Source organism: Hydra vulgaris, chromosome 15, assembly GCF_038396675.1.
Source record: "Hydra vulgaris chromosome 15, alternate assembly HydraT2T_AEP".
NCBI lineage: Eukaryota > Metazoa > Cnidaria > Hydrozoa > Anthoathecata > Hydridae > Hydra > Hydra vulgaris.
The window spans coordinates 19367820-19394812 of NC_088934.1; the positions used below are offsets into that span (position 1 = coordinate 19367820).

General features: G+C 25.0%; 3 long non-coding RNA genes across 4 annotated transcripts; all 3 read right to left on the reverse strand.

Moving 5' to 3' along the window:
• Window positions 1–920: 920 nt before the first annotated feature.
• On the reverse strand, window positions 921–14765 carry LOC136091606 (uncharacterized). 2 transcript variants are annotated; one of them, XR_010644115.1, is made up of 4 exons: window positions 14472–14765; window positions 12329–12504; window positions 4029–4158; window positions 921–1017 (listed from the first exon to the last, which is right to left on the reverse strand). It is a non-coding gene; the product is annotated as an uncharacterized LOC136091606 (long non-coding RNA). The 2 variants fall into 2 exon arrangements; XR_010644114.1 differs by having other exon boundaries at window positions 14342–14765.
• LOC136091607 (uncharacterized) lies at window positions 4737–5140 on the reverse strand. Its single transcript, XR_010644116.1, has 2 exons — window positions 5062–5140; window positions 4737–4854 (listed from the first exon to the last, which is right to left on the reverse strand). It is a non-coding gene; the product is annotated as an uncharacterized LOC136091607 (long non-coding RNA).
• On the reverse strand, window positions 6350–7141 carry LOC136092269 (uncharacterized). The gene is made up of 3 exons (XR_010644308.1): window positions 7055–7141; window positions 6703–6783; window positions 6350–6509 (listed from the first exon to the last, which is right to left on the reverse strand). It is a non-coding gene; the product is annotated as an uncharacterized LOC136092269 (long non-coding RNA).
• Window positions 14766–26993: the final 12228 nt, after the last annotated feature.

Below are 26993 nucleotides of genomic sequence, written 5' to 3' on the forward strand. Positions count from 1 at the left end.
AATCTTTCATTTCTTTTATTTCCTTATTTTTTTTTTAGTTTCCGAAACAGGTCGTTTAAAGATCATCAGCTTATATATATCTTTACTTTAACTGTTTTTTTTTAAAGATTTTAATTTATCGATAACAATTTTAATTTTGCTGTACAAGCTCAATATATTTTCAGTTACTGAAAACAAATTGGAGAATCGGCTTCTAAAATTCGAGCACACCATTTTTAAAGATTTATTACTCAAGCATAGATACCCAGCAAACATGACAACGTTAATTCAACGTTGAAAACCGGTCGCAAAAGATGTTGCGGAAACGTTGACAAAGTAATCGATTTTGCAAAGATATGTAACGTTGTTTAATAGACGTTGATTAAACGTTATTGCGTAACGTTGAAAAAACGTTACTTAATGACGTTACAAAAGCGTCGCAACTAAACGTTGAAAAAGCGTTACATAAAAAGCGTTGAATATACGTCGCAACTTAACGTTGAAAAAACGTTACTTAAGCGTTGCATAAACGCTGTTAAAGCAGTCTATTTTGCAAGGATTTGTAACGTTGTTAGTAAAACGTCGATTTAGCGTGACTCAAAGACGTTGAGTAAAGGTTAAAATATAACGTTGAACCAACGCTTAAATGCGCTGTATAAAATATCGCAAAGTATTATTAAACGTAATTAAAGGTGGCTATAATATATATTGAATTGGAAAATAAAACTAAATTGTAATTAGAACTGCGCCCTCGCAATATTTCTAAAATCAATTTTTAATACAAACAATAATATACAATGATATATATAAAAAAGCTTAAAATATACAATTTATAGATATATATATATATATATATATATATATAATATATATATATATATATATATATATATATATATATATATATATATATAAAAGTATAAATATTTTCTTTAAAATTTGAGTGTGTGAGTGTTTGCATATATATTTATGCAATATATAAAAAAAAAATTAACAGGATATCTATCGATAGGCCAGGATATCATTGAGATACAGAATCTAAATCAAAAAACAAAACTTGTACCATTAGTACTCTGAAAGCAAATGTAAAAACAAAAAGTTATAAAATTAGTATAATTATTATCAAATTTAAAAAGTAAAAATAAATATATATATATATATATATATATATATATATATACATATATATAACTTATTTATGTTTATAATTTATAATTATAGGTTCAGGTGTCACTCCATTAACTAGTTTTTAACTATATGAGTGACACCTAACCTTATTTATGGGAGTTTATAAATATTATTGTAAATTTTCATATTTTATGGTTAAATAAATGGATTATTATTATTATATATAAAATATATAGATAAATAAATTACATATATATATAATATATATATATATATATATATATATATATATATATATATATATATATATATATATGTATACATATTTATTTATTATACAGTAGACTCTCGGTTATTTGAAATGGCACTTATTAAAATTTTCTGCTTATTCGAAGCAATTTTCATTTCCTGTGAATTTTCTTTAACAAACTCATGCAATTGCTGTTATGCAGAAATGCAGTTATTCGAACCTGCAGTTGTTCTAAATTTCGGTTATTCGAAGCAATTTTTGCTCCCCTTGAAGATAAAAAAACACATTACAGTAACAAAAAATAAATAAAAAATGGACTATATTTTCAATGAATTGTAAAATATTTATTATTTTACAAGAATAAAACTGAAGTAGCACCAAATTCCAAGGGTCTTTTTCTTTTTTACTTTCTACTTTTAATAAAATTTAAAAGAAACTTAAAGTAGGTCATTTTAAAGAGCATATTCAGTTATTCGAGTTTTGGGTTATTCGAAATAAATTCTTATACCCCTTGGAGGTTCGAATAACCGGGAGTTTACTGTGTGTATATATATATATATATATATATATATATATATATATATATATATATATATATATATATATATATATATATTTATATATATATATATAGTCACAGGCAAAATTAAGTAGCATTAATGATAAAATCGAAACTCAAACAATAAAAACAAAATTATATACGGCAGAATCTATATAACTGCAAAAGTTTTATGTTTTTTTTTTAAATTTGATTCCAGAGAGAAAAAAAAACATTTATAACTCTTTTTAACTCAATGCAAAAGTAACTCTATTAAATGAACTTTGCTAACTTACAGTTTTTCTGTCTAAAATAAATGTGACAAAAGTAAGAAACATCTACATTTTTATTATGAAAAATAATGCTTTGTCAATAACTATTTACTTAAAAGTATTAACATCAAAAATATTTTGTTAAAGTTATTAGCAATAAGCATTTTAAACTATATTTTTTGGAATTTATTTTTAGAAAAAGTTAAAATAATAATAATGGTTTATCATCAAAATTATTCATTGGACATCAGATCTCAGGTCACTTGTGATCAAAAAAAGGGCCTAATCTACAAGCAATGTGATGAAAAATACCAAATATCAGTAAGTGGTGTTAGGAAGATGTGTATAATTTAATTGCACTGATAGAAAAAAAAATTAACAATAACCTCAATGCAGATTGTTGAAAATCCGTATTTAAATGTTTCACGTCGAACTGTACAGAAAAGACTTACTTTAAGTGGTTTAAAAATTTAGGTGGTTTAAAAAACCTTCTTCAGAAAAAAATAAACAAAAAAAAAATTTTAGCATTTGCAAAACTGCATATTAACAAGTGTGAGGCATTTTGGAACTTAGTGTTACGGTCTGATAAGAATAAATGTCAAATACTTGGCTTAAAAAACGACAAAGAGTTTGGCGCAGACCTTGTGATGCATTCTTAAATAGATATCTTACAAAAACATTCAAGCATGGAGGTGGCTCGCCTATGGTTAAGGAATGTTTTGATTCAAGTAGTGTGGGACGACGGGTGAATGTTTAATGTATAATGACAGGGATGTTGTATGTTAAATGGCTTTCAAAAAATTCATGTCAATCCATTAAAGATTTGATCGCAAACTTTTTTTTCACTATTACAACAACTCTAAACACACATGCAAAGTGACACAACAGTTCCTCAAAAAAATGTAAAGCTAACATCCTTAAATGGCCGCCACAAGGTCCAGACCTTAATCCTGTTGAAAATATAAAGCGGCAATTTTGAAATCTAAAATAACTGTAAGATAGCTCATTATATTTTATAGACTTACTTTTACAATGTTTAAAAAAAACTTATTAATATTTTATTTCTTGTTTACAATCAAATTTTAAAAAAGCATAAAGTTTTTGCAGTTATGTAGATTCCAACGTAAATAATTTTATTTTTATTGTTAGAGTTCTGAATTTATCAACAATGTTAATGCTGAACATGTATATACATATATATATATACATATATATATATATATATATATATATATATATATATATATATATATATATATATATATATATATATATATATATATAGTATATATATATATATATATATATATATATATATATATATATATATATATACGTATATATATATATATATATATATATGTATATACATATATATATATATATATATATATATATATATGTATATATATATGTATATGTATATACGTATATATATATATGTATATACATATATATTATATATATATATATATATATATATGCATATATATATGTATATACGTATATATATATGTATACACAAATATATATATATACATATATACATATAAATATATATATATGTATATATATATATACATATATATGTATGTATACATATATATCTATACATATATATATATATATATGTATATATATATATATATATATATATATATATATATATATATATATATACATACATATATATATATATATAAATATATATATATATATATATTTATATACATACATACATATATATATATATATATATATATATATATATATAAATATAGATATATACATTTTATGGAAGTAAATTTTACAATAAAAAATAGTCACAATTCCATACATAAATTAACTAAATTAAACTTACTTGAATAGTTGTAACTATAAACCATCAATTTAAATCTTATGATGTACTTCGTTCATAAGATGGAAACCAGTTAAAACCATATCATTCCTCTCTCTTTGATCCACCAGAACTTTACTAAATAAACTTACACCTAAAATCAAATTATCACATGTCAAATTATCAAATGTCAAAATAATTTAAACAGTATTATCAAAATCAGATATGACTAATAGTTATTATTAAGTTTTATTTATTCTTCACCGTATAAAAAGTTAAATGCAAAGAGAAACACAATCATTCACTAACATACAACCCTGTGTTAAAGCCGATGTCGGGTCGAGCTCGGCTGCCGACATCGGAACACCATCGTTTTTGTCCGTACGGATCGATGTCGGTCCGACATCGGCTAGCCCCCTAAACTATCGCGATGCATAGGCTGACCGATATTAAGCCGACGCGATACCGCTTATATCATCGGCTGGCCGATCTCGCCCCGACGCGATTCAGTAAGGAAACGAAGGATGGCGGTCTAATGTCAGCAGCTGATCTAGGCCCGAGGATTAAAAAAAGCCATAAATGCTCGACCAGACGATGAACTATCGTAAACAAATCTTTACACAAAAACATAAATCGGAATAATATCAAAATCAGTTTAATGTAAGAGTTAATATATCATGTAAGATAACTACGGAAAAAAGGATAAACTGAAGTATATTTAAAGCACAAATATAAAATAAAATTATATATTCTATTTAAATAAATAAATCTGGATCAGTTGAATCATCAAATAAATTTGATCGGGTGAACTTCCAACATTTTTTGTTTACTGACAATTCACTGTGTGCATCTAAAAAATTAAATTTTCACATATCAATAATATATGTAAATGTATTATTGATATGTGTTATAGTAAAATAATATAATTCACAAAGTAGATTTCAACTTAGAAACGTAGAAATCAACGTAGTTTCTACTTTCGATTTCAGAGAACGAAGCAATTATTTTATATTTCTAATATAAAAATTAATACATTTCTAATTAATTAAAAAGTTACTTGGGATTTTTGGATCAGGATGTGCACCGTTCAAAACATATCTCTGGCATTGTTTAATTTATTGCATTCAACAGCCCCTATAACAATTAAATATACATCTATGTATATATGTATATATATATATATATATATATATATATATATATATATATATATAAATATATATATATATATATATATATATATATATATACATATATATATATTACAAACTATATATGCATTACCAATTTTATTACTTATGGAAAAAATACAAGCTTTTAAAGTGTATTATCACATTCAAAACACCTAAATAAGTTGACTTTATGCAGCTTTAATGGCTAAAAGCACCCATCAAGAATTTATAGAAAACATTGGAAATATTATTACCAAGGATTCTTAAATACAAATACATAAATACATAGGTATATTGTTATATATAGCATTTTAAAAAATAATGATTTCAAATAAACAATTGAAACAACATTTCACAAAATAATTATACCTTTAGGATCTTTAGAAATTCGCCTTGCAACCCTGCCTCTTCTCTTTTATTTAAATCCCAAAGTTTTTTTACATCTAAATTAATAACTATTTATAAATAAAAAATTAGCATATAACCTATTATAAAAAAAAAAAAATTTAAAAACATTACTTTATTAACAAAAATTGTTTTACTTAGAAATATAATACTTACAATTGTTTTGAATTATCACGTTCAAAAGCACCTAAATAAATTGACCTAATGCATCCTTAATTGCTAAATGCACCCATCAAGAATTTACATAAAATATTGGAAATATTCATACCAAGGATTCCTACATAACTACATAGGGACATTGTTATATAAAGCATTTTAAAAAATAGTAATGACTTCGAATAACAATTAAAACAACATTTCACAAAATATTTATACCTTTAGGATCTTTAGAATTTCGCCTTGCAGTCCTGTCTCTTCCCTTTTATATTTCAATTCCTAAACTTAGGTATTTTTATTAATAACTATTTATAAATAAAAAACTAACATATTACATATTATAAAAAATAATTTAAAAATATTATTACTTTAGTAATATAAAATATTATTACTTAAGTATGAATTTTTCCATTGTTTTCTGTTATAAAAATCAATTTTAAAACTTACTACTTAAGTAATAACATTTTGAAATTGTTTTTTATAATAGGTAATGTTAATTTTTTATTTATAAATAGTGACATAAGTAAGCAACTGAAATCAGTTAGTCAAAAATTTGTTTGTAAGTTGAAAGTTAAACTTAAGTTAAATTTCGATGTATAAACGTTACCATGTAAGAAAAAAGGATTAAGCAATTAAAATATACACATATAAATCAAAATTAAATATATTTTTAAAATAAATTAATTTGAATCTGTTGAATCATCAAATAAATTAGATTGGCTAAACATCCGATGTTTTCTGGGCATTGGTCTTCGTAATTCATGTGCAGCATCTAAAAAATAGCATAAAATTAAATTTTGACATATGAATCATAGAGTAGTTAGGTTACTGATGAACAACTTTTATTAAAGGTGACATAGTTATTGATGGTGCAATTAATGAAGCGTATGCACCTCCAGCCGATATAGATTTCCAGCCGGAAGAGTATACCTTATTATATTTTTACTAATTAAATAAAAAGTTACTTTGGCATTTTGGATCAGGATGTGCACTGTCACAATCATTTGTATCCATAGCATTATTAAATTTCTTGTATTCAACAGCCCCTATAAAAATTTATATATATATATTATATATATAAATATATATATTATATATATTTTTATATAATATATATATTATATATATATATATATTATATATATATATATATATATATATATATATATATATATATATGTATATACATATATATATATAGATATATGTATATATATATATATATATATATATATATATATATATATATATATATATATAGAGATAAAGAGAGAGAAATAGAGAGAGAGATGTATCACAAATTAAATAAAAAGTTACTTTGGCATTTTGGATCAGAATGTGCACTGTCATAAGCATTTGCATCCTTGGCATTGCTTAACACCTGTTAAATGCAATTACTATTTGTTCGTGCTTTTTTTGGACCAACTGAAGCTGATGCGGACACTTTGCCTTTCAAAGGTTTACAAAAATTTGAAATGTTAGGAGGCGAAATTTGTGATTGGTTTTTATCAACATGTTGTTTAGAAGAAACTGGGGTAGATATATGCATTGGAACTAATGGTGGAGAACAAATCGGCGATAGTGGCTCACTTTTTTAACATTCAGCGGTTAAAGAAACAGTGCTGTAAAAGCATTCCAAAGAGTCCAAGAGTCAGTTCCACTGGTTAGGTTTTCCAACGGCTGCAAAGGTGTGCGTTTATTAGGACGAACTCTAAATAAATTATTAACAGAATTTATTATTAAATTTTTTTAAAAATAAATTTAAAAAATCAGATTTTATAAATACCTGAACTTTATGTACTTCATTAATCACTGTGCACCAAACTTTTTAACTTTAACTACATGTCTGCATTATCAATATACTTAGATTTATTTTGACAACAATTCTTCATATTAATAGTATTAATAAAATCAAGATTATTATTAACACTCTTTAATTTTAATCATTAAAATTTAAGAGTGTTATAAATAATCTTGATTTATATACCATCAAATTAATGGTATATAAACTTTGATTTAAACATCTATTTATAAATAAAGAAAAAAAAAATTATTACTTATAAATACTAACTGATATTATCAAATAAAATTATTTTACAAAGTAAAAGTATCAACTTTTCTATGCATTAAAAAATTTCGTTATTTCAGAATTTCACCATTCAGAACTTCGCCATTCATTGAGGTACTTTCACTCCATTTTCTTTTTTTTAACGGATTTTCTTTTTCCTTATTTAAATCGTTTTATCTTCTTCGTTGGGTTTATTCTCCTTCTCTTGATTATAATTATTATGGTGAGATTTGAGATAATAATGATTTTTCAAATTTTGCGCTTTGACATTGGGAAAGGATTGAAAACTAACAATTTTTTTATTAATGCTCATGTCTTTATAATCAAAGTCCAATTTACCTTGAGCGTCTACTGGAATAAATACTCTTTGGATATTAATAAATAAATCATTTATAACAATAAAAACACAATAACTTGATATGAAAAATTAAAGACAAATTTATCTATAAATAACATCTTAAGTTTGACTCCTGATCAGCAATGTCATTGCTTATAGTTAACGACATAAAAACTGCATTAACATCAGTTAAGTTCTTTTTAAAATATGTCACAACACAGCAGGTATCAGTAAAGGAATGTCAAGTAAAGCCTACAAATACCTAAAAAAAGAAATCCAAAAAAAATTACAATTTTTAATACAAAAGTATTATTTGCATTTTACTGTTAGTAGAATTAGGATAATATTACAGAAAATATAAATAATTAAAAAAATAGCTATAACAGCCTAGTACTATCAACACAAAACACAGTAACAATAGCGCATAGCATAAGATATTTGTAAGCACACATTACTGTGTCTCCAAAAAAATTAAAAAAGAAAATATTATGTAAAAGATAGACAATACAACGTAAAAATAACACCACAACTTAATAAGATATTTTATTAACTAAAATACTTGAACTAAAAGGATTTCATTTGCTACAATATTTGAACAATCAAGGGACAATTTAGTTATTAATTTGTTATCAATTATATCAGAAAATAGCAACCAACTTGCAAGATATTTCTTATAAATGGTCATTATCAATTGTTATATTAAGAAATATGTAATAAGTTTTATTAATTCTCCCTCTAATCTAAGAGAAAGAGAGAAAGAAAATGTTTTCGAAGCAGAATGTTAAAAAAAGTAAAAAAACACACAATAGATAATAGTAACTGGTTTATTATGTTACCAGAAAACAAAATTATTTTTACCTTGATTAAAAGATCCCAGCATTTGATTAAAACTTTCAGCATTTCTTAATTAAGTTCTGGCTTCTCTCTGACTGTTGACTAATGATTAATAGAGTAAACTTAACATCATATTAAATTTACAAAATTAAAACCATGTTTCAACAGTAAGCAAACTAATCAAGTAATGACAAAGACAACTTCCAACTCTAATTAGTGGTTGCTTGCAGCCTTGTTGGAAGCGAAGATGTTTAAAAAAAAAACTATAAAAAAAAGAACAATTATGTTTGAAATTATAAAGAAAAATTAAAACCATTTATTTTATTAACTGTTTGTTTATAAATTGTTGTTATAAACTGTTATTAATCTAAATATTATTATAAATATATTATAAATCACTCAATATATTACTATAAATATATAAATAATATTACTATAAATAGAAAAATTCATACATTGCTTTGTTCTCAAATGTCTAAAGTAAAATGGAATTAACAGACATTAACATTGCTTGACACTGAATTCTCGCAAGTAAGTTATCTGCTTGCTGAGCAGCATTTCTTGCATTTCAACAACGATTAATTTTATCCTATCTAGATCTATCTCTTTTATTTGACAACAACTATTTTTATGTTGCCTATTACCATTTACACTAATAACATCGAGTCTAATATTATCCATTTCAATTTCACTACTATCATTAAACATATATATATTTTTTTTGTTATTCACCTCCTCAAGGCCGATAAAGCCACTACAGATGAGGAGGCTACTTAATAGTGGTTATAACCCTCTCTTAACTCTATAACTCCGAAACACGAACCTTGACAAACAAGGCCACTGCGCGGAGAAACAAGTTGAGCGCGGTACTACCAGGGACGCGGTGGGGATTGAACTCGGAACCTCTCGCTTATGAAGCGAGCGCTTTACCACAACACCACTACCGCTATTACCAATAGCATTACTATTACATACTACATAACATACAACCATACTACCAATAACATTACTATTGTTACAACTGAATAATAAATAGACATAAAACAATCATAAAAATTGCAATCTTTTCTAATCAAAGACTATATTTCAACTTAAAATTTATTATAAACCGTAGGATCTAAATTAGCTGACATTCTCAATAAAACTTTTAAATGACTTTTTGGGTAAATAACCTCCCTGGAAGCAGGAGGACCATCTCCAACAAGTACAACAGCAACTTCACTAACTATAGTTTGCAACTGAAACATTAAATTATGTAAGCAAAGTTGATTGCGATGTTATTACTTTCTAAAATTAACTGCTGCAAGTGGGTCAGAGATATACAGTTGATAATGTTGGCGGAATATCTTGATCTGGTCTAAGATTACCTACACAATAAAAAACTTGACACACATTTTAAAACATGGCGGCCTATGATTTATAAGTTAAACCACATTATCAGTAAATAAAGCAAAATAAAGACAGGCATAATAAATTCTAATATATTTTTAAAAATTGGTATTGAGATATATACATAACTTCCTGAAAATCTTGCAGAAATAGTGAAATGGAAGCAAAACTACCCTTCTATTATGACAACATAAAAAATGTGTTTCATCAAGAAAATTTTAAGCACAGCAATGCTGACAGATCTGACTCATTTCTCCTTAATAATTATAATCTAGAATAGTATCACTTCTTGCTATACAATATATTCTGATTGTCTAGGAGCATTTCGTGCATTTTGAGAATGATTAATCTCGCCTAGGCTATCTCTTTCATTTATGTGATAATTACTTTCAACTCATCTAACCATGTTCTAATTTAGGTTTAAATTAATTTCTTCTTACCAAGCAGCATTTCTTATATTTTGACAACAATTAATATCAGCTTGCCTAGTTCTAATCATTTCACTAAATTATCAATTATTTTTAAGTTGATAGTATTTCTTCTAACAACTTATTTAAGCCTAATATCAACCATCCAAAAAAAAAAGAGAAAAGAAATTAAATAAAAATATCAAAATATTAATAGTCTAAAGTTAAACATATCTACAAAAAGATAAATAATATAAAAAAGATAGATAATATCTACAAAAAGATATTATTTGGTAACAAAAACAAATACACAATGTTGAACCTTACTTGGTTTCTCATCTATAAAACAATTTTATTTAACTATTTAAAAGAAAAAAAATTAAAATGCCTAATGTTAAGCAATGTATTTAAAAAAAAGAATCAAATGCAATTACTTCAGAATATATATGATATATAAACCTCTACAATTTAACTCATTAGCTTAACCATTGGATCAAAAATTATTAAACAAAAATTAAAACAATTTATTACAATTATTATTCAAAATAAAAACCTCTAACAATTTAATTTAGGATTTATTAATATCCATATTTTTTTTGGCAATTTCAGTTAGTATATTTTTATCTAAAGTAAAAAAAAAGATAACACCATTTAAGAACAAATTTAAAAATCTAAATATATAATCAGATACCTTAAAAAGAAGGATAACACAACATTCTTTTAATAACTTCCAATATAATTTTTTTTATTTTCTACTGCTTTTCTCTATTTTCTATTTTATCATTTTCTATACCTTATTTTTTAATCTAAAAGAAAATATACATATAGATACAGAGAAATATACTGAAATATATGCATTATAAATTTATGTAAATACGCTTACATGTCCACAAATAACAGTCTTATTTTATTTAAAGAAAAGGAACAGGCTATAGAAATTAGAAAAATACAAACAACCAACAACAATCAAACAAACATTTATTTTCAATTTTATAGTAAAATTAAACAATGAACAACATCAATTCCTGTTGATACTAAAAATTTATCAGCTCTAATTCACTTGCAGACCTTGCTTGAAAGACCGCGTGGAGTACTGATCCGCGTGTAGAAAAGCTGTAGAAAACTACTACTACTAAATTAGCGTATTAATATTTAGATGCTGCCATTTTTAAAATTTAAAAGAAACATTTTCGGTTTTTTATTTGTATTTTTTTGTATTATTGAAATAAAAAACAGAACCAAATCGGCTGAACGTCGGCTGAACTTCGGCTGAAAGTCTTCTAGGCTATTCGTCGGCGAACAGACATATAACCGACGTTCAGCCGATATTGTTTTGTTGAAAACAGTGTTGCCGATGTTGAACCGATGTTACTAGCTCGGCCCGAGCTAGGCCCGACGTCGGCCTTAGCACAGGGAATAAACAAATTCAAAATTTTACTTATCCCAAAATAAAAATAAGATTTATTAGATGTTTATTTGATATAGTACTTCACCATTATTGTAAAACTATAACAGTTTTTTTATTCATATAAAACAATTAAAATAGCAATGAGTACTGTAAAACTTAATGATCTCCAGTAACTTTAATTCTTTTAACTCTAAGCTTGTTCCATGAATAACTAATTAGAAAACTATTATAGACAGCTTTCATTGCATGAACACCAGTTGACAAAAAGAACCAACCATCTTCTACCCAACAACATAGAGCAACTGCCTCTGCTTCAATCTGTTTCTAAAATAAACAACCTAAGCCCAAGATTGTGAAGTCATTGTAATAGATCATCTAAAAAAAAGACATCATTCGTTTTATTTACATATATATATATATATAAATATATATAATTATATATATATATATTTATATATACATATATGTTTATATTATATACATATATATATATATATATATATATATATATATATATATATATATATATATATATATATATACATATATATATACATACATATATATATATATATATATATATATATATATATATATATATATATATATATATATATATATATATATATATATATATATATATATATATATATATAGTTTATATATATATATAATATATATATATATATATATATATATATACACATTTATAAACAAATATATATGTTTATATGTATATATATATATATGTATATATACATATATATATATATATATATATATATATATATATATATATATATATATATATATATATATATATATATATCATATACACACATATATATACATATACACACATATATATATACATATAAATATATATATATAATATACGTATATATATGTATATATATATATATATATATATATATATATATACATACATACATTGATAAACAAATACATATGTTTATATGTTTATATGTATATATATATGTATATATACATATATATATATATATATATATATATATATATATATATATATATATATATACATATATATATATATATACATATACATAATGTATGTATATATATATATATATATATATATATATATATATATATATATATATATATATATATATACATACACATAATATATATATATACATATATATATATATATATATATATATATATATATATATATATATATATATACATATACATAATGTATGTATATATATATGTATATATATACATATATATATATATATATATATATATATATATATATATATATATATATATATATATATATATATATATATATATAAATATATATATATATTTATATATATATATATATATAAATATAAACACACATATATATATATATATACATACATATATATGTATATATATAAAATATATACATACATATATATGTATATATATAAAATGTATATATTTTTATATATATATTCATAATTACATGCATTAATACATAATATTAAAATAAACAAAAATATATATCAAAGGTATGTGATAAATAACAAATTTTAGAATTAAATATTCAACATCAACTCTAAAATTAGGACTAGAAATAAAAACGTTTTATATACATAGATAAAATGTATATATTTCTTTTATATATATTCATAAATTTACCCATATATACATACATAAATACATATTATTAAAATAAATAAAAATATATGATAAAGAATAAATGTTAGAATTAAATATACAACACCAACTCTATAATTAGGAATTAATACTTTTCCTATTAAAATTAGAAGTTTTTCAAAAAAAATGGAAATAAAGTTTTTTTTATCGAAACGTGTTTTTATATAAAAAAAACACTTAATAATGCATACTTTCATTATTGGTCGAAGATTTTATACTGAAGTATTTGCTTGATAATTAGGGTAAGGTGTTTAAAATTTTTCAAATAAATAAAAAAATTAGTCTGTTAACAGACTAAATTTAGTCTGACTTAATATGTTTTATTAATTTTGATATTACTTAAAACATCTGAATCTTATAAAAATTAAGTGCTATTTCTAACTTAGGAATAACATATTTAATACAACTTTGCAATTTATTAAAATGGTCATTTTAAAATAAATAAATCATCAACAAAAATAACCTGAATAAACCGAATATACTCTGAGATTTATGTATGTTATATACAATTTGATGCAAAATCTAAAAGTTCTAAATTAGCCGCAATAAAAAGAAGTTATAAAACATAACTTTATTAAAATATTTGTTTTTACCATCTGCATGCATTCTATAAAGTTTTCATTGCCTTTACTTTACGGCAAATTATTTTTGTAATGGCTAGTTAATGAGACAATAATTTTCAATGTGTCACTTCCTCAACGTTGTCAAAACAACGTTTAATTAACGTTGGCATAATAACACTTTTTCAACGTTTTTTAACTACCACATTTTCAACGTTGATATATGTAACGTTGAATAAGCGTTGTTTCATAAATAGCTTAAATACGTTGAAAAAGCAGCTAATGTCTAACGTTGATAAACCTACAACTTTGCGACGTTTTTACAGTGATTATTTGCGTACTTTTATTCAACGTTGAATAAACGCGATTTTATGAGAAGATAATATAAGTTGATATTTATACGCTTATTCAACGTTGAAAATGTGACGTTTAAAAAGCGGTTTATTTTTAACGTTGATGAAGCATAGATTTTGAATCGTCTTTAAAGTGGCATTTTGTGTAAGTTGATTCCACGTTGAATAAACGTCTTTTTTTGAGAAGCTAAATTACGTTACAATTTCAACGCTTATTCAACGTTTAAATTTACTGCAATTTAGTATACAAAAACAAACATTGATTCAACGTTGAAAACGCGTTGTTTTTGTGACTGCAACGCTTTTTCAACGCTGCGACCGGTTTTCAACGTTGATTCAACGCTGACATGTTTGCTGGGTACCAATCATATAATTCTTTATTATCCATTATGATAAGGCTAATTTTATACAAATACTGTATTATACAATTAAATTATTATATTGTTTTTGCAAATTAGATACCGAAATAATTTTTGAAAAAACATAATGACAGACTGAAAGGAAGAAAAGGATGGGATTTAGCAGGTTTTAACTTAAATTTAAAAGTTAAGCTTAATAGCCGAATATTAGCAAAAACTTAGTTTTTTAAAGTTATTTTAGACCAACTTATTCATGACAAAACCAAAAAAAAAAAAATAGAAAGAAAGAAAAATATTATATTATTTTAAAACTTGCTAGAACGCAAATAAAATAACTTTAGGCTAAAATAATTACAAAAACTTAATTAAAACCGCTCCTACAGCCAGATAAACTTATATTGAAAATTCTGTAAGATATTTTATGAAAGATTAATCACTTAACTTTTCGTAAAACGTTTTACTATGGCATAATAGGTTAAAAAAATCGGTCTAAATTTAATCTGAATAAGTCTTCTTTATATATAAAATATATATTAAAAACTTCGCAAATTTGTCTACGGAATTTGTCACGTGACTGAAGTGCCTAATTTAATACGTTTAACAAAAGTTTCATCGACTATTTCATTGCACACTTTTGAACTTTTTTTGGGGTTCTCTAAAACTTATAATGATGAAAACAATTTCTTGTTTCAACTCGTATTTACATTTATATTTACTAGTTGTTGTATAAAACTGATGAAAAATGTAGGACATATATTTTTGCAAAGTTTTTAAAGTGCTCCAAGAGGATCTTATAGATTTGCAACAAAGCATTGCAAATATCAAAGAAGATATTTAACAAGAAGTTTAACGTCACCTTCCATCTAATATTGCTAATATAGTTGAAGAAGGCATAAAACATGCAACAAAAATGTGCTTTAAGATAGCATTAATAAAACTAAAAATTATTTTCAAAATATCTTCCATTGATTAAAAAACTATTTTTTTATTTTTATTTATTCATTTAATTATTTCCAAACATAATAACAACACTTGTTTCGAGACTGCCAACTTTAAAGTTTTGGAAGCTTGTATATCCATTGTAATAAGAGCGGAGGCCATTTCCGAAACAAACAACGTGTACAAACACAATAGGATATCCGTAAGAATTAGCTACTGCATATGCCTTGTCCGTACTCTCTCGTGCATTGACTTTCTGTAATTAATAAAAATACATACTGCGTAAATAATTAGCAGCGCGTAAAAGTAGTACAATTATAAAAAATTAATGAATAAATTATGTAAAATGAATAATAAAAATTAATTTAAAGATATTATGTAGTTTAAATCTAAAAACTGACGTGACAAAATATAGTTGATATATATATATATATAAATTAAAAGAATTTGAGAAAAAAACGGAAGCGATGCTTAAAAGACAAGAAGTAAATTTCGTAAATATAATGAACGCAAATTTAAAAATAACAAACGAACGTTTAGATAAAGTTGAAAAGCTATATAAGGACAATACAAGTATTTTGAAATTATTATCAAAAGATGTTGAAGAGTTGAAAATAAGCTTAAACTTCCATGAAGAAATTTTTGAAAACAAAATAAAGACCGCCATTACAGTCGTGGATAAAAAAAAAGAAACAAATGACAAAATAAAAGGTAAGAGCAAATTTGTATATGTAAAAAATGAATTAAGAGAAATAGAAGACCGAGAAGAAATAATCTAAGGATCGACGGAATAGAGGAAGCTGAAAACGAAACCTGGGAAGTGAGTGAGGCAAAGGGTCTAAATTTGTTTGAAGAGCAACTTGGCTTGGTAAATATAAAAATTGAGCGAGCGCATCGCACTGGTAACACGGTCACTAAAAACCCGAGGACTATAGTTCTCAAATTATTGGACTTCAAGGATAAAATTGCAATCTTTAAAAAATCTTCAAGTTTAAAAGGAAAAAATTTATATATTAACGAGGACTTCTGCGCGGAAACAAACCTTATTCGAAAAGATTTGCGTGAAAAAATGATAGTGGAGAGAGAGTCGGGGAAATTTGCCTACATATCGTACGATAAATTAATCGTACGTGATTGGAAAGAAAAGGAAAGTATTTTATGTCCTTAATATACTATTTTCTTATGAGTATTTATTTACCTTTTTTTTGCTTATTTAAATTTTTTAATTTTTTCTTTTTTTTTATCAAAAATGGCGAATAATGTGTTTGACCAATTAGATTTTGAAAAATTAAATTATGATCCTTTTGAAGATAATCTTTTGAACAATCTTTCTGATGACAACTTAAATATTTCTTTAGAAACTCAAATGAGTTTAATTAAAACACCATATTTTGATCCTTATGAATTTAAAATCAAAAAAGATTTAAACTTATTTTCTATATTACACTTAAACATAAGAAGCATGCGGCAAAATTTAGAAAAATTTAAAGAATTTTTATTTATTATAAATTACTCGTTCGACGTCATATCTCTGTCAGAAACTTGGCATGATTCAGAAAGTCCTCTAGAGTTGAATTCGAATTATAGTTTTGCAAATTACAAACTAATTAGCCAACCACGAGGAAGCAATAAAAAAGGCGGAGGACTGGGTGTTTACGTACTTAAAAAGTATCAATTTAAAATAAAAAAGCAATTAAGTGTAGCAAATAACAATTATGAAAGTCTTTTTATTGAAGTAATTTATGCAAAAAAAAAAAATAGTATAATTGGATGCGTGTACCGACCACCTAGTGGTAAAATGAGATCATTTCAAAACTTTATCGAAAAAAGTATTTTAAAAACAAACAACGAGAAAAAAAAATTATTTATCCTTGGGGATAAAAACTTGAATGCACTAACATACCAGAAATTTCCATAAACAAAATCTTTTTTTGACATGTTATATAAGTAAAATGTTTTGTCAGTAATTAATAAACCGACTCGGGTTAATAGAACTTCTGCAACTGCAATAGATAATATTTTTATTAACAATCTCTTTGAAACATCATTTGAGGCAGGAATATTTAAGACGGATATTAGCGACCATTTCCCAATATACATTACCATAAAAAATATAAAAGTTATTCCAAATGATCAACCCAAAATTTTATATATAAATAAACGCAACCTTTCAACTCATAGTAAAAACAATCTTACGAACAAATTATATTTAGAGAATTGGAGTGATGTTTATAAAAGTCAAAATGCAAATGAAGCATGTAATTTATTTTTAGACAAATTCCAAGAGATTTTTAATGAAGCTTGTCCAAATGAAGTATTAAAAATAAAAACAAAAACACTTGCTAATCCATGGATGGATAAAACACTTATTAAATGCTCTAGAACCAAACAAAAACTGTATAATAAATTTCTTAAAAATAAAAGCACAACTAATGAAAAAAATTATAAAGCATACAATTATTTTTATATCGATCTTTTAAAAAAAACTAAAAAAAATTATTACAGTAAACAACTTACTAATTGTAAGCTGGATACTAAAAAAACATGGGCTGTAATTAATGGCATACTAGGAAAAAATAAACATAAAACTTCTTCGCTACCCAAACGAATCAATATAAACAATAATGATATATTCTGTCCTAAAGAAATATCCAAAGAGTTTAATACATATTTCACAAATGTTTGACTTGATCTAGCAAACAAAATTACAACACAACTTAATTCTTATAAAACCTATCTAACACCATCAAATGATAAAACGTTGTATGATTTCGACTTGACATTAAAAGAATTTGAAACGGCTTTTTCTTCGATAAAAAATAAAAATTCATCAGGATTTGACGGTATTCCCAGTAATATACTAATTTCAAATAAAAAAGCATCAGTAGACCATTGTTCTACATAGTCAAGCTTTCACTGGGCCAAGGAATATTTCCTGATGTACTAAAACTCGCAAAAGTAATTCCAGTTTATAAAAATAATGATCATGCAAATGTTTCTAACTACAGGCCTATATCATTGCTTTCTGTATTTTCAAAGATATTCGAACGTGTAATTTATAACAGAATCTTTGACCACTTAACAAAAAATAATTTTTTTTATCCAAAACAATTCGGATTTCAGAAAAATCTTTCAACTGAACATGCGATTATTGAATTAGTCGATCAAATAAGTAATGGCTTTAATGAAAATAAATTTACCTTTGGTATATTTATTGATCTAACTAAAGCTTTTGACACTGTTGATCATTCCACATTGTTAGAAAAATTAAAGTATTATGGGGTAATTAATAAGGACTTCAATTGGATTAAAAGTTACCTTACTGATAGAACACAATATGTTTATAAAAAAGAATACGGAATTCTTAAAGTCCCCTGTGGAGTACCCCAAGGATCAATACTAGGCCCTCTCTTATTCTTAGTTTATATAAACGACTTAAGTAATGCACCAGTGAAATTAAACCCAATTATGTTTGCTGATGATACAAATCTCTTTCTTTTCAACTATAGTATCAAGCAACTTTATGCTGACATGAACTTTGAATTAAATAAGATAAATGATTGGTTTCAAGCAAATAAACTCTCATTGAACGTTAAATAAACAAAGTATACATTATTTTATAAAAAGTCGCAAGAAGTAAACCTTCCCCTCAAATTACCAGATCTTTTTTTAAATAATAAAAAAATAAAACAGGAAGACTCTTTAAAGTTCTTAGGGATACTTGTGGACAAGCATTTATCTTGGCTTCCCCATATTAAATATTTACAATCAAAAGTTAGTAAAGCCATCGGCATGATGTACCGAGTTCGTCCTTATGTTAATATTATATGTCTTAAATTAATTTACTTCTCTTTAGTTCATTGTTTTATCAGTTATGGCAATATTACATGGGGCAGCACGCAAACTACTAAACTTGAAAAAATACTTAGTGTTCAAAAACATGCGTGTAGAATTATATACAGAAAAAAAAGAAGGGAGCGCACGAAACCCTTAATGCTTGACATGAAAATGATGAATATTTATGAAATAAATATTTATCAACACCTAATTTTTATGTAAAAGTTTACAAATAACCTAACTCCAGTAAATTTTAATTGTAAGCTTAAAAAAAATATAAATGAAAAGTTTTTCCTTACAACAAACTAATCAAATTTCATTAAATTGCCTAAGAAACTAAACAAGTTTACAGAGTGCTCAATAGCATTTCGCGGACCAAAAATATGGAACTATTTTAAAAAAAAAAAAGCTAAAAAAGATAATATGGTAAAATCATTAAACTCATTTAAGTTGCTAGCAAAAAAACACATTTTTAATTCGGAGGAATTACAAGAACTCCGTTAAGTTTTATAAAAAGAGTTTTACTTTTTTATTCTTTAAAAAATTAATTGTACATATCTTTTGTAGTTATTTATGCAATGGTGTATATATTTTAAATCCTTGAGTATTTAAATTTGAAGTTTTTACATCTTACTTTTATCTGCAGTTTATTTGAACATTTTGAGGACATTTTATTTTTTCAAGGGGCTCTATGAAAAGATTGTGGTGGTATTGTATCACCCATATCTTCTTTAAGTCCCGGTCTGTTTTTTAAATTGTCTTATTTATTTATATATTTTATTACGTGATAATCTTATGTAACTTATTTTATTAAACAGCAAAATATATTCTAAACTAAATAAAAAAAAAAAAAAATCTAAACGCTCATTTGTTATAAAGTTTCGACAATTTTTGTGAATATTGTGGCATTGCTGTAGCCAAAGAGATCACAAACATTCAATTAATTAAAACAGTTAATATAGAATTGTATATAAATTTTGTACTAAATATAATTGCATTTGTTGTACTTTTGCATTTGTATATGGATTTTATACTTTCGCCGTATCTTTTAATTTTATTAATCATTAAAAAAAAAGATTGGGTACCGTAAACCGGGGTTACTTTGAATAGCGGGGTAATTTTGAAGACAAATCTATTTTTTTCACAAGTTGCATATATGGCAAGAACTTAAATGGATCTGTTCTAACCTTAAACATCAAATTGTTAAAAATAGTTTTTATTTTGGTTATTTAAAGTTTTAATGTGTTTATTGGTTTTTATTGTTCCTTAAAAAACGAATTAAATATTTCGGATACTTTTCTCAAAAAAATTAGTCAGAATACTTTGTACACAGCCTCAGCTAGTGTAGTAGCTTGCTGTCCAAGTTGCATAGTTTTTGTTTATAAATTTATTAGGCATGTGAAATCTAAAGAAGTTTTTTAGCCTACTATCGTTGTGTTCCATTGCTATAGCATAACATACTTTATTGTATACATTTTTTCGCATATGGGGTAACTTTAAATAAGGTTCAAAGTAACTCCACAACATAAATAGTCAAAATCATGAAACAACTTAAAAAGTTCCTTTGTCATACATGCATTATATTTAAGATTATTATGAATAAAAATAAAAATACCATTTGTATAAACAGTAAGTCACACATACATACACATTATTTCTGTATGTGAACACACACAGATATATAAACAGTTATATACGTGTGTGTGTGTTTGAACATAAATACATACACACACACATATGTATATATATATATATTTATATAAATATATATATATATATATTTATATATATATATATATATACACTCACACACACGTATGTATATATATATATATATTTATATATATATATATATATATATATATATATATATATATATATATATATATATATATATATATATATATATATATATTTGATTCTATTCACTCTTTTGACTAGTTTAGTTATTGTTTTTTGTCAAATTGTAGGAGGAAAAGTTCCTATTAGTTATAATCTAAGCAATCTTTACAGTAAAAAGGTACTTAAATTTACAAAGAAAACTAGTATCTTATTGCAAACAAAACAGTATCTTTTTATACATTTGATGATAATGTAAGTTACAATTCTTGTCTAAGACACCACCCGCCGTTACAATTCTTGTCTAAGACGCCGTCCGAGTTAAAGAAAAAAAAACCGGTTTTAAAAAAAGCGAAACAGTGAAAAAAAACCGAGAAACCGAGGTAAAAAAAAAGAACCGAGAACAAAAAAAAGGAACCGAGTAAAAAAAGGTCCTAATAACGTCACGAGAAAAGGTCTCAATGACGTCAAAGTTCCCCAGAGTAAAAAAAGGTCAACGACGTCACGCGCATGCGCAGAAAAAAAGGATAAGGAGTAAAAAAAATTTTTCATATCAAAAACTGTTACAATTTAAATTTATTTTGTTCCCTGAAAATAGGGTAGTGTTTTTTCGCCCAATTCTCAAACGTTATGTTTGGGTTAAGTTTTTTTCCAAACGTGATGAAAGAATTGTAAATATCGAGTTCATCGTCGAATCGTTTGTTAAATTTTCTAGACATTTCTACAACGAATAGTGCTTCTTCAATTGACAAAACAATTTTTTTCACCACACAATTTGAATTTTCAATCAATGTATTAGTTTGCTAAAAAATAAAAAAAATTTATTCATAAAAATATTTACAATTTAAATTAAAGGGGGGAGCGTCACATAACCACTCTTCTTTCAGCTCAAAGGGAGGGGCGTCACATATCCATTTTTCTTCTGTTTTTTCTGGTTGTTTTTCTACTTTTAAGTTCTTTAGCTCTAGTTTAGCACATTTTTCATAATCAAGTCCTTTTAACGGTCTTTTTAATTTTAAATATGGCGGTTTGAATTCGAAAGCTGGAGCCACGAGTTCGCACTCCCAATTTTCATCATTATTAATATTATTCATTTTTTTATATCTAAAGAAAAAAAAGAATGTTAGTATAAAGTTGTATAAAAATAGAGGAATAAAAAATAAAAAACAATAAGGAAAAAAAAAGAGAAAAAATGTGATAAAATATATATTTCTAAAATAAAAAATTAATTTTTTTTAAGTTGACAACTTTGGCATGTGCCACATAGTTTGATACAAAAATAACGCTCGTTTAACGTTCTTAACTGTTTTAAACTTTCTCTTTGCAGTTTGAAAAAGTAGGGATACATTGCTGTAAAAAAAAATAGGATGAATAAATAAAAAAATTTAATGATTAAAAGAATAAACAGAAAAAAATATACCTTTCATTTGATTTCTAACTTTTTTGGGTGTTTTTTGATTTTTGCGTATCCATTTGTTTTCATTTTTATTAGTTTTGCTATAAATATAAAATAATATCTTTCATATGTACAAATTTTTTAGAAGTAATAAAATCATATTGTTGATAAGACCATTCTATATAATTTTTTAATAAAATATAAAATTGATCATATTCAGAGTGGTTTAAAAAATTGTGAAAATAATGTGAATAAAATATTTCAAGTGTTATATATAAAAAATGAGCTTGTTTTTTTTGTAAATGAATGCAAATTTTATAAGTTACCCAAATTCATACACTTTAAGACTACACTTTAATATTTTCAAAAAAATATATTGTTGGGGCAACAGAGCTCATAGAGCAAAAACAGAGCAACTAGTCCCGGTCTCCCCTACAAGTTACAAAAAGGTGGACAGTACTAAATATATAACACGAATAATAATAAAAATCTAATAAGAGTAAGTGTGAATAAAACTAGTAAACTTCACAATGGTATTGTAGATCAAACTTTTTAAAGTTTGAATTAAATGCAGACAGTGAAAAATTGTTGCCAAAATTAACAGTAAAATAATGTTTGGGAATCAAGTCATGGTTTTACTATGCAAGTAAAAAACTACGAATTGATTCCCAAAAAAAAAAGTTTTTAGTAGAAATTAGGTTCTTGTGCTCATTCTGGTATAGGATTATAAAAATGGAATAGTTCTTCTTGTTTGGCTTCTATGACTGCACTTGGATATACTGCGTTTGGTGGTGAATAAACTGGTGGTAGATTTTTAATCATGCTTTCTTCATTTGTTGGCAAACGTGGTATTTTATTTTTATATTTAGTGACAATATCCATTCGATGAATATATAAAATAGTAAATATATAAAATAGTAAATATATAAAATAGTAAATATATAAAATAGTAATTGTATTTCAAAATATTAATGTACATAAAAAAATATAAAAACAAAAAAAGACTACAAAAAAAATTTATTTCCATAAATATACAAAAAAAATTTATAATATATCGCTCTTTGTATATCGCGGTTCTAAATAAAAAAAAACAACTTTTTTTTAAAAAATATTTATTTTTTATTAATAAAAACACTAAAATTAAAAAACTTACGAGGAGAGTCTAGCTTTTTTTTAAATGTTTTAATTCAAATCATTCGCGATTGCCATGCGTTTGTCTAGGAAAAGAATAAAAATAATCTAAAAGAAACATCAGAAGCATAAATAAAAACTTTGAAAATTTAAAATTGATGTTAAATAATATAAGTAACAAGTTTAGTATTATCTGTCTGACAGAAACTTGGTGTCATCGAGACGCGATAAATTCTAACTTTCAATTATCAGGGTATAAACCTATTCATCAACCGAGAGAAAACGGCAATGGCGGGGGCATATCTATTTTCGTCCAAAACTCATTGGTTTTTAAACATGTTGAAAACCTCAAAGTAAATGACGCTAATTGTGAGTCATTAACTATTGAAATAATTAAGAAAACAAATAAAAATACATTTATAACTGCAATATATAGACCGCCAAACGGTAATTACAGTCAATTTGAAAACCACTTAAACTATTTGCTACCAAAGCTTATTAAAAAAAATGTGTACTTATTAGGTGATTTTAATTTGAATTTATTGAATAATAAAGCTAATAACCAAGTCGTGAATTTTATAAATATACTTTTGCAATACAGCGTTTTTCCCATGATTAATAAGCCAACACGTGTGACTAAAACAACTGCATCTATTATCGATAATATTATTACTAATAATTACACAAGGACTAAAATCCAAAGTGGTATTATTAAAACAGATTTAACTGATAACTTTCCAGTTTTTCTGATAATAAATTCTGCAACCCTTGAGAATAAAATAAAAACAAAAACGGTTTACGTAAGGAAAATAAATAATGAATCAATCGCCACGTTTCGTGATCTCTTACATGAAGTAAACTGGGAACTTTTAACTGATTCCAATGACGTTAATGATGGCTACAATTTTTTTATTCGCATGTTTACAAGACAATACGAAAAGGCCTTTCCAAAGAAAGAGGACTCATTAAGTCGTCAAAAAGGAAACAAAAACTTTAACAAAAATTTTTAAAAAAAAAGAACTACAAAAATGAAATCAAATACAAAAAATATAAAAATTCTTTTGAAAAGTTAAAAAAGCAATCCAAAAAAAATTACTACTCTTCGTTACTTAATAAAACATTTGGAAATGTAAAGAAAACATGGAATGTAATTAAAGAAATAACAGGAGTGGGAATTGTGAAAAGTGATAATCTTCCAAAAAGATTGCAAAGAGATGATAATAGAAGAGATGCTTTTGTTAATAAAGAAATTGCTGAAACATTTAATAGCTTTTTTATGAATATAGGAAAAAAGCTTGCCGGTGCAATTCCTGAGGGAAAAAAATCATTTAAATTTTTTTTGAAAAAATCTGATTCCTTCATGGAGGAGTCGGAGCTTTTAATTGATGAACTTCGACTAGCAATTAGTATGCTGAAAACAAATAAAAGTGCGGGTCTGGATGAAGTTAACCCTGATGTTGTAAAAGCGGTCTTAGATATTATAGAGAAACCTCTTTTTAAAATTTTTAATCTTTCCCTAAAAAACGGCATTTTTCCTGACCAACTAAAATTAGCAAAAATAATTCCGATATACAAAGGCGGTGATGACTCAATAAAATCTAACTACAGACCAATTTCCATACTTTTTTGTTTTTCCAAAATACTAGAGCGTATTATGCACAACAGACTGTACAATTATCTTGAAAAAAACAACATTCTTTATCATAAACAGTTTGGATTTCGCAACAACCATTCCACGGAACATGCAGTAATTGATCTTGCCAACCAAATTTTAAATGGTTTTGATAACGACAGTTACACACTCGGAATTTTTCTAGATCTATCAAAAGCATTTGATACTGTCAACCACAAGATTCTAATTTATAAACTACACAATTATGGAGTAGTTCACTCCAATTTAAAGTGGCTGCAATGTTATTTACAAAATCGTAAACAAGGAGTACTATATGACTTAACATGTTCCCCATTTGAATCAATAAATTGCGGAGTTCCCCAAGGATCAATACTTGGACCCCTGCTGTTTTTAATTTATATTAATGATATTTATTTGTCTTCGAAAATACTTAATTATATTATTTTTGCTGATGACACAAATGTTTTCTTTTCTGACTCAAATTTAAAAAATATTTTTTATATTGTAAACACAGAATTAATATATCTTAATGAGTGGTTTGAAGCAAATAAACTTTCATTAAATATTGAAAAAACGAAATATATTTTGTTTGCTAAGTCATCTAAATCCGAGAACCTTCCACTCAAATTACCTGAACTAACAATTAACAATATTAAAATAAAAAGAGTTTTTTCAATGAAAATACTAGGAATAATTTTCGATGAGAATTTAAATTGGAAAAGCCAAATAAAGCTAGTCGAGAACAAAGTTTCAAAGACCCTGGGAATTATGTACAAGACAAAACATCTTTTAAATAACTTATGTTTAAAAAATTTATACTTTTCATTTATACATAGTCATATTAACTATTGTATCATTGCCTGGGCAAACAATCATTTATCTTTCCTAAAAATTATTTATACAAAACAAAAGCAAGAATGTAGATTAGTTTTGGGCGCAAGTAGATACGAAAGTGCCGAGCCGTTACTCAAGGAAATAAATGCTCTAAATGTATACAAACTAAATATATACCATAACTTGTTATTTATGTTTAAACTTCAAAATGAAATGATTCCAAAATATTTTTTT